The sequence below is a fragment of the Meriones unguiculatus genome, chromosome 1, assembly GCF_030254825.1.
Source record: "Meriones unguiculatus strain TT.TT164.6M chromosome 1, Bangor_MerUng_6.1, whole genome shotgun sequence".
Classification (NCBI taxonomy): domain Eukaryota; kingdom Metazoa; phylum Chordata; class Mammalia; order Rodentia; family Muridae; genus Meriones; species Meriones unguiculatus.
In genome coordinates, this window is record NC_083349.1 from 23,633,278 (window position 1) to 23,643,661 (window position 10,384).

The window sequence follows — 10,384 nt, forward strand, 5'->3', positions numbered from 1 at the left end:
CTTTCCAGCCCTATTTATTTATTTTTAAATTAAATTAAAATTGTTTTTGTTTTGTTTTTTTAGTCAGTTTTTCTGAGTATCCCTGTCTGTCCTAGAATCTACTCTATAGACCAGGCAGGCCTTGAACTCAGAGCTCTACCTGCCTTTGCCTCCAGAGTGCTGGAATCAAAGGTGTGCACCACTACTGCCTGGTTTAATGCTATTTCTTAAAGTTTTGGGATAGACAGCATCTCTGAAGGGAGTTTTCCTGAACAGATGACTGACAGGCTCATTGAGTTAATTCAACTTAGGGAGGGGCCAATAGTATGTCTCTTTCTTTTTGTTTGTTTGTTTTGTTTTTGTTTTTGTTTTACCAGAAAGCCTCTTGCTAGATAGTAATCTTATGATCTTTTGGACAGTTAGAAAGCCATGGTTCCTCCCGCCAGGGAAAAGATTCGGATTTTACTCTTTTCGACAGTAATCAAAGTTCCATACTTTCAGGTCCTAGTTTCACAAGCTGCTAATTATGAGGGATTATATTATTACGATTAATGACTTTCAAAGCCTCTAATGTCTGGCTGGCTGCCTGGCTCCTTGCTCTACTTCTGTGACGCCATCCCTAAGGTTAAGGCTTCTCTTCCAGAGGAGCTGGGTTTGATTCTCCACATTCACATAGTGGCTCATAATCATCTCTAACTCTAGTTCCAGGGGGTCTGACCTCTTCTGGGTTTGAATAGACATAAGTTGTGGATCACAAAGAAAGAGACCACCACTCTAACTCAAGTGCCCGGACAAGGCAAACTCCACTCTTGATCATGAGGGTCTGCTTGGAAAGAGGTCATTCGCAAAGACTAGAAGTGCATTTGGTTTTTGTTCTAACTCAGACAGTGGCTGTGGCTGAGACTGGACCAAACAGCCTTAATTTAATTGGCTAGTCTGAAAAGAATGGCACACAGGAAGTAAGGAAGGGGATGAGGGTCATTGCTTCAAGAAGAAGGGGTCACTGCTGCAGGGCATCAAATTCCTGGACTACAGCATGTGTGAACAGATGTTTTAGTGGGTAGAGCGATTTAAATATTTGCATAACACTTTCACTCTATCAGGGAGAAAAGAGTTGAAGCCCTTGTCCTACACGTTTTTTATGGTAAAAGATAGAAAAAATTCACATCCGCTGTTTCTTACACTTCTTCAGTCACTGCATACACACGGTGGACAGACAGGCAAAGCACCCATACACATGAAACAATAAAATTAAAATTAAAAAAAAGAAAGAAAGAAAATGCCCAAACACGGTTCTCCGGATAACACCTAGAATTCAGTCTGTGTCAGTCTCAAGAGAAGGCTTTGTCCTGGTGGATGGTGGCGCATGCCTCCTTTAATCCCAGCACTCAGGAGGCAGAGGCAGGTGGATCTCTGGGTTCGAGGCCGGCCTGGTCTACTGAGTGAGTTCCAGGATGGCCAGGGCTACACAGAGAACAACCCCCACCCCCATGGACTACTCCTGTAGGTTTTAGAGAACAATGACAGGAGAGTCTGATTGTCAGCAGAGATGCAGGTTTCCCCTCATGCCCCCACCCCATGCATGTGTGTGTTGTGTGTGTGCATATGTGTGTCCACGTATGTGAAATTGTGTGTGGGCCAGAGGTTGATGTCAGGTGTCTTCCTCACTTTCCGCTTGATTGACTGGATCTCTCACCAGGCCGGAAGCCCACCAGTTTGGCTAATCCAGCCAGCCAGCTGGTCTCAGGGAACCGAGTGCCTGCCTCATGAGCCCTGGGATTACAGGCAGGACGCCTGGTTTCTGTGAGTTCAGTGTGTCCAGTCCTCCCACTGGCACGGGACGTGCTTTCTCCACCGAGCCATCTCCTGAGCTGCCCGCCCCTCCTCATATTTTCATTCTGTAGAGAGTTGACAGCATAGACACAGAACACCCTGAGCTAGCCGTGCCTGTACTGTCATGTTGAGATAGAGTTTGCCTAACACTGCCCCTGCCCCTTAAGTTTGCTCCCCGGCTGCCTCTTCACTTTGGGTTCTTTACTTCGTGTCTGCTCTTCTAGAGACGGGATCTTACTCTGTAGTATAGACTGGCCTTGAACTCTTGAGACTCTGACCTCAGCCTCCCAATGGTAGGCTTGTTGCTTTAGTTTGTCTTCCTGACTCTTTTTCTCAAACAAACAACCTCCCCTCCCCCAAAATAAGCTGGGAGCTGGAGAGGCAGCACATCAGTAGGAGTGAGGACTTATTGCCTTTGCAGGGGACTTTGGTTTGTCTCCCAGCACCTGCACGGTTGCTCACAACCACCTAAATTTCTAGTTCCAGGGGGCCTGAGGCCACTTTTGCTTCCATAGGGTGCAAGGGTGGTGAGGGGGCGCCCCTGAAGCTTTCTGAGTTTCAAGAGCCCAGACCCAGTCTCCCAATCAGTCTAGTATTAAATTAGACCCATTTAAGACCCTCTCTTGAAGCATTAGGCACCCTGTGTTCCTGAGGAGGCAGAACCTGAGGAGATGGGTCTGAGGGATAGTGGTCTTGGGAGCATAGCAGGCCACCTGGCAGCTGGATATAGGGAAAGGGGCCAGCCTCTCCACACACCCACTCACATTCCCCACCCTGGGCAGCTGCTCAAATCTTGGGCAGTGAGCCCTCTGTGGCATCTGCATCTCATTTTCCTTCAAAGGCTCCTCTGGAGGCAGCTTGTGCCCAAAGTGTTCTTGTTTGGGCATGGAAAAGTCTGCTTTGGAAGCCAGAGGTAAAGTTAGGCATTCAAAGGTTCACACAGAGGTTGGCAAGATGGCACTTGCGGCCAAGTGCGATGGCCTGAGTCTGATCCTTGTGACACACAAGATAGAGAGAGAATGAACTCCAGGAACTTGTGCCCTGACCTCTACAATGCACTGTGGCACAAAAGTACCCCAGAAGTAAATGTAGTATAAGAAATTAAGAAATCCAAAAACAAAACCAATCAAAAAAGAAACTAATGTGCTAGAGAGAAGGCTCACTGTTAAGAGCCTGTACTATTCTTGCAGAGAACTGAAGCCTGGTTCCCAGCATCCATCTTGGGCAACTCACAACAAATGATAACTCAGCTCCAGGTGATCGAATGCCTTCTTCTGTCTTCCCTGGACACCTGTACTCATGTATGAGTACACACACACACACACACACACACACACACACACACACCTGAAAATAAAAATAACAAACCTAAATTCCATGGTTCACACCTTTAATCAAACTTTGGAGGCAGACACAGAAGAACTGAAACAAGTTCAAAGCCAGCCAGCCCTACATAGTGAGAATCTGTCTCAAAAGCCAACCAACCAAAACAAATAAAAACAACAGCAAACCAAAATAAAATAAAAACAGAAGCTGAGTAATGTCTTGTCTATCCCCTGCATCTGCTTTCTCAGGAGACAGTGCAGGCAAAGGCCAAGCAGGTGGCAAGGGTAGGGGATGGGTGCAGGGCAAAGTGGAATGAAAGCAAACCTCAACATAACCTCAAAGGCGTACTCGCCCACACAGCTCAGGTGAAGGCCCCATCTTTCTTATACTTTGCCCTTGAAAGGGAGGTGCGTGCCAGGTTACAGGCTGGAGCATTTTCTGACATTCCTTCATGTGCACGTGTGCGCAGCCCTCTGTACCTGCAGCTTGCACACCCATGGCTTCCGTCAACCAAGAGCAAACGTATTGTCTTATTGCTGATGTGTGTTCTATAGTGAGGCCTGGGATCCTTGTGTCTGTAATGATCACGTGCAAACATTCTTTTCCTTGTTGTTTCCTAAATAACACTGGAGAAGAAACTCTGGAGAGGACATAAAGATTACAGGAGGTGAGGTGGGTGCAGTAAATTTTATTGATGGTATCAAAAAAGTAGGGCTCCCTAAGCCCCCCTCCTTCTTCTGGGGGTCTTGGGTGGAAACTGTGAGGGGAGCTGCTCAGCGTTGGGGCTAGGATGGGGCAGGGGACCCTCAGCATTCCAGGGCCTCTCCCTGCCTCTTGTGTTTTTTCTGAGATGGACGGTCCAGGCCCTTGGAGGCCATGTAGTCCACCACACTGGTGCTTTAGCCATATTCACTGTCATATCAGAAAATGAGCTTGGCAAAGTTGTCATTGAAGTTTGAAGCCAGCCTGGTCTACAAAGTGAGTTCCAGGACAGCCAAGGCCACGCAAAGAAACCCTGTCTTGAAAACACACACACACACCTGCAAGCAAATAAAGTTGTCATTGAAAGCAATGCCAACCCCAGCATGAAAGGTGGAAGAGTGGACATCACTGTTAAAGTCTCAAGACACAACCTGGTCCTCACTGTAGCCCAGGATGCCCTTTATTCGGTCATCAGATGCCTGCTTTACCACCTTCCTGATGTCATCACACTTAACAGCTTTCTCCATGAGGTATGTCAGGTCCACCACGTACACATTGAGGGTAGAAACAGGGAAAGCCAGGCCAGTGAGTTTCTTGTTAAGCCCTGAGATGACCTTCTCCGTAGCCTTGTCAGCACTGATTCCAGGTATGATGTTCTGAGTAGCCTCATGGCCATCACAGGGCAGCTTCCCAGAGGGGATACCCACAGTCTTCCGGGTGACAGTGATGCCCTGAACTTGTGTCATGAGTCCTTCCACAATGCCAAACTTGTCCTGGATGACCTTGGCCAGGGGTGTGAGCAGTTGGTGGTGCAGGAAGCATTGCTTTCAGTCTTGAGTGAGCTGCCATACTTCTCATGGTTCACACCCACCAAAACATGGGGGCATCGGCAGAAGGGGCAGAGATAACGATGCCATCCTTCAAGTGGGCTTCAGCCTTCTCGATGGTGGTGAAAGCATCAGTAGAACCCACAACACACTTGGTACCAGTCTCATTCCATATGATGTCGGCGGGATTTCACTCCTGGAAGGTAGAGATGCCCTTCCCATTGATGACGAGTGCAGAAGAATTTTTTTTAATGAATATTCACCCATATATTAGTAAAGTCTTAGTTACTCCTCAACCAGCAACTTTCCCACATAACCACACATTGAGACTATGATTTATTCACAAGCTTAAAGCATTGGTGTTGGACAGATCTCAACCCTTTAAGCTATTTTGCTCTCTCAGCTACGTGACCCACGATACTTTCCAATAGGTCCTTCTTCCTGGGCTGGATCTGCTCCATCAGCTCTTCCTACTCTGTCTTCTGTCCTTCTTCCTCTCTCTACCTGCCTCATGATCCCCTGATGCCAGGCCTGGGAACCTCCCTCTCTACTGCCAAATCCCAAGCTTCAGCATTCTTTTTTTAATTAACCAATCAAGTTTAAATTAGGTAGAGCAAGGCTTACACAACAAAGACAGCTATAAGTGAGAATGTGCTCATCTGGGTGGCAACCAGACTTTGGGGGCCAGTAATTAGCATTAGAATACAGCACCAGACCAACCCCAGCAGACAGGTTTCCATCCTCAGCCTCAACTGTGCTTTCAGCTTACCAGGGGTAGAGTCATACTGGGGCATGTAGACCATGTGGTTGAATGAGGTCAGTGAGGAGGTCACTGATGGCAACAATCTCCACTGTTCCAGAGTTGAAGGAGGCTCTGGTAACCAGGCACCCATAGGGCCAAATCCCTTCACTCTGCCCTTCACCATCATGTCTCAGGCATGAGGCTGGCACTGCACATGAAGATGTGGCTGTCTCTCAAACACAGAGGAGGAGAGAGCCCAGTACACCGTTTTATCGCAGTTTGCATGTTTTGTTTTAATGGGTTCTTTTTGGTTTTTGTTTTTTTTTTTTTTTTTTGAGACAGGGTTTCTCTGTGTAGTCTTGGCTAGCTTCAACTCAGAGTTCTGCCTGCCTCTTCCTCCCGAATGCTGGGATTAAAGGTGTGTGCCACCGCTGCCCAGTTTTATTCTTATTAGATAGATAGATAGATAGATAGACAGACAGACAGACAGACAGACAGACAGACAGATAAGTATTTTTTCCTGAATGGACATATGTGAGTACCGTGTGCAAGTCTGGTACTGTGGAGTCCAGGAAAGAGCATCATATCCCTTGGTATTGGAGTTACAGATAGTTGTGAGCTGCCATGTGGGTGCTAGGTCTTCCGCAAGAGCAGCCAGTGTTGTTAATCACGGAGCCAATTGTGTAGCTCCTTGTTTGGTTTTTGAGATAGTTTAGAGGTCAGAGGACAACTGGTGGAAGTTGCTGTGTCCTTGGCTTGAACTCAGGTCTTCAGGCTTGACAGCAAGTGCTGAGCCATCTCTGGTTCCTGAGTCCCTTATTTTGTGACCATCTTTCTTTGATCACAGTTTCATCTAGTTATTTTGTGAGACTCTATCTCACAGACTTGCCTAAGATATTTTCTTCTCATTACACTAGGGCTGTAGGTTTGGGGGTGAGGACCACAGGGAAAACACCATTTTTGTCATTGACGTCGTCCTTGGCCACCTGGCTGGGAGAGCGCCGGTCAGGCTTTGCCACCTAAAACTGCCCCTTTGTTCCTGTTTACTGTGCCTTTCTCCATAGAGGTCTGACAGGTTCCTTCCCTCCATAGCTGTCCCTTTGTCATTTAGGGGAGAGTAAGCTGAAGCTGTGATAGATGCTAAGTAGCCAGCCTGCCTAGAACACAGAGCCTATATTAAGATCTTCCTTACGTTTCTCCTTTTGACTCCTCAAAATAACCCATTCACTTGGTCCTGTTGTCTCTATTTGAAAGATAAGAGCAGACTCTTCTAGCATTAACCACACCACAACAGTAAGATCAAGTCACGAGAGATGCACATCAGGCCTGTCTGACCCTGGGCCTAACTGCCTAGTTGCAGAACACTCTAGTCAGCCCAGTGGGCCCCTCTCTGGCCAGGCTACTTTTAGCACCAGCTCTGCAGTGGTTTTCCTCCCTGGCTTCAGTCCCCCTCAAACAGACCATTCCTGGCCCCACCTCCCCCCAGGGCATCTGTCAAGTGCCCACAGGGGAAGTGGCCCAGACTTCCCAGCAAATAAACCTGCCCACGGATTTCCATATATACAGAGGCAACCGTTTCCTCTCCCCACAGCTGGGAAGGCCAGGACACCAAGCATCCCAGCCCACTTCTGATCCTCCTGGCGAAGGGGTCTAGGTCAGGTCCTTGCGGGAGGGAAACTTGCTTTGTGGTGGGACAGGACAGAAGTAGCACCAAACTGTTACAGCTTGCAGCCACACTCACAGACCTAGTCTGGATACATGGGATTCCATTTTCTGTGGTGCTGGGAACAGAACTCAGGGATTCACACAGGCAAGGCCAGCTGCTCTATCACTGAGTCATGCCTGAGACCCCCATACATTGTTTGGTCTAATTCTTTTTGAGACTATGTGAGAGCTCACACAGCCAGGGTTAGCCTCCAATTGACTCACTTAAAGGACTGACTTTCCTGCCCTAGCTTCCCCAGTGCTGAGATTACAGACTTTTCCTTTCAGGCCCACAAGATACATTTACTAAAACTTACTTGTTTAGGCTGGAGAGATGGCTCAGTGGTTAAGAGCACTGGTTGCTCTTCCAAAGGACCGGGGTTCAATTCCCAGCATCCGCATAGCAGCTCTCTGTCTCTGTCTCCAAGATCTGACGCCCATGAAATAAAAACAAGTTTAAAAAATTCACCTTATTTAGGCCAAGCATGCTGGCCCACACCATTAATCTTAGCACTTAGGAAGCAGAGGCATCTCTGTGAGTTCCAGACTAAACCCTGTTCTACATAGTGAAATCTTGCTTAAAAAAAAAAAAAAAAAGAGGAATACACCTACTTGTGAAAATCAAGTAATCTAGGGTTTAGGAGCGAACCCTTTGGCTTATCTCACCCTTTCCCAGGCAGGAGCTCTGTCAGGTCTGTCCTCGGGGGTCCTCTTTCTAAACAACACACTGGCATCACAGGTTCTTGGCTTTTCAAACATGGACATCCTGTTATCTATTGACTTCACACTGTGGAAGGCAAAGACTTAGTGCCCTCATGTTGCTCTCTGCAACACACACTAGAATGTTTTTTTCCAGTCCTCCTGACACTTATACCTTAATTTGGCGCAATAAATATTCACTATTATTATTTCAGATTTATTTTATTTGCACATGAATGTGGTATGTGTGTGTGTGTGTGTGTGTGTGTGTGTGTGTGTGTATGTCTGTGTGTGTGTATATCTGTGTGTGTGTGTGTGTGGTTTGTGTAGACCAAAGAGGGCACTGGAATCTCCGGGACCAGCAATACAGGCAGTTGTGAGCTGCTGTGTGGATGCTGGGAACCAAATTCCTCCCTCCGCAAGATCATCAAGTGCTCATAACCATGCTGCATCCTTAGCTCCTGGAGACCCTAGTCTGGAAAACAGAAACATAAGATGTTCTCATTTTTCCCAGGGGATTTTTCATCCATCATCCTCAAAGCTGGGCAGCCCCAGGGAATCTTTCCAAGCTGTCACTCCAGAACAGTTTTCTGAAGCTCATCTGTGTCCCTTGGGGGAGATCTCTCTGGCCTTCCTTCTCTGGGCATCTCTACACCCTCCGCTGGAAAGTAGTAGCTGCTTGCTTCATCCTCAGAGAAGTGACCTAAGTGGGTGTCGAGGGGAGGTCTGCCTCTCATCGTGTCTGAGAGCCTCACTGGCTGGGTGAGTCTTGTAAGTGGACTGATTGCTTGTCCTGGAGCTGTGTACCTCAGGGATGGTCAGTGGCAGGCACAGTGGGGATGGGGCAGAGAGGAGCCAGTGTCTGCCTTCCTGTCATACATGCTCCCTCACAGGCACTGAGGGAAGACTCCTCCTGGGAGGTCCAGTGCTGCCATCTGGTCTACAGCCTGCTGGGCCCAGGCTCCTGGATCCTGAAAGCTTCTCCCTGGCACCCGTAGCCCCGACATGGCCAGGCATAGCCAAGGTGAGCTGAGGACACGCCAGGCTTTGAGTGCCAGACTTCCTCAAGGCTTGCCTAGGGCAGGCACTTCCAAGGGCTGGCCCTGTGGGGCACAGCATGTGGCCTGACCCATGGCATGCCCAGGTGCCTACAGCTAGGAGCTGTTACAACACTCGTTTCCCAGAGGTGGATGCTGAGGTTCAGGAAGCGTTCTTGCCCTTAGTAGCACATGGAGACTTCTCTGGGATTGGTGACTAAGAACCCTGGGCTCAGTAACTGCTCCGATGTTTTACATTTATTAACTCCGGGAACCCAGCATCCCTGTGAGAAGAGAGCTCTTACTTTTATTCAACGGACAAGGAAATTAAGGCACAGGGAGGTTGAATGACTTGCTTGATATCACTCAGCTAGCAAGGAGTGGAAACACAATTCACCTTCTGTCCTGGTGTGTGTGTCTGTGTGTGTGTTTGTATGTCTGTGTGTCAGGGGTCAACCTTAAGCATTGTCCCTTAGGTACCATTCACCTTGTTTGTGTGTTTGTTTTGAGACAGGGTTTCCCTGTGTAATAGCCCCAGCTGTCCTGGATTCCCTTTATAGACCAGGCTGGCCTTGAAGTGGTGAAGATCCACCTGCTTCTGTCTCCTGAGTGCTCTGATTAAAGGCATGTGCCACCACCCTGGCTCCACCTTCTTTTTTTTTTTTTTTTGATACAGGTTTTGTTTTTTGTTTTGTTTTGAGACAGTATTTCTCTGTGTAGACCAGGCTGGCTTCAAACTCACAGAGATCTGCCTGGCTCTGCCTCCCAAGTGCTGATAGATAGGTTTTCACACTGGGACCCACAGTTCATGAAGCTAGGCTGCTTGGCCAATGAGCTCCCAGGAGCCCACTGTTTCTGCCTCCCCAGTGCTGGGGTTACAAGCACATGGGACTGCATCTGGATTTTTTTTTTTCGAGACAGGGTTTCTCTGTGTAGCCTTGGCTGTCCTGGACTCGCTTTGTAGGCCAGGCTGGCCTCAAGCTCACAGAGATCTGCCTGCCTCTGCGTCCCCAAGTGCTGGGATTACAGGAGTGTGTCACCACATATGCACCTGGATTGTTATGTGGATGTTTAGGATTGAACTCGGGCCTTCGTGCCTGCAGTGCCAGCCTTTGAATGATGGAGCTAACCCCCCAGCCTCTGACTGTGGACATTTTATACATGCTGTTCTCTAGCATGATGATAAGGGCAAATCGGTATGTGTGAAGGTTCTCTCTTGGGATAAAGCACCCCAAAGGATCAGCATGCCCATTTTACAGGAGAGACAGTTGAGACCAGAGGAGAGACTGAGATGGTTCAATGTGTGGAGGTGTCTACCATGCAGGTTTGGTGATATGAGTTTGATCCTAGGAACCTAAGTAAAGATGGAAGGATAAAACCTACTTCACAAAATTGTCTGTAGAGGAATTTTAATTCAGAACATGGCTGTTCTGGCAAGAGAGTACATCCCAAGACCTGGTAGATCTGTGTGATCTGACATGCCTTTAATCCCAGGGGACACCAGCAAGCAGATCTCTGAGTTCAAGACCAGCCTG

At 48.0% G+C, this 10,384-nt stretch overlaps 1 pseudogene; it reads right to left on the reverse strand.

Annotated features, from left to right (window-relative positions):
• Positions 1-3,200: 3,200 nt before the first annotated feature.
• Positions 3,201-4,857, reverse strand: LOC132654275 (glyceraldehyde-3-phosphate dehydrogenase-like; annotated as a pseudogene).
• Positions 4,858-10,384: the final 5,527 nt, after the last annotated feature.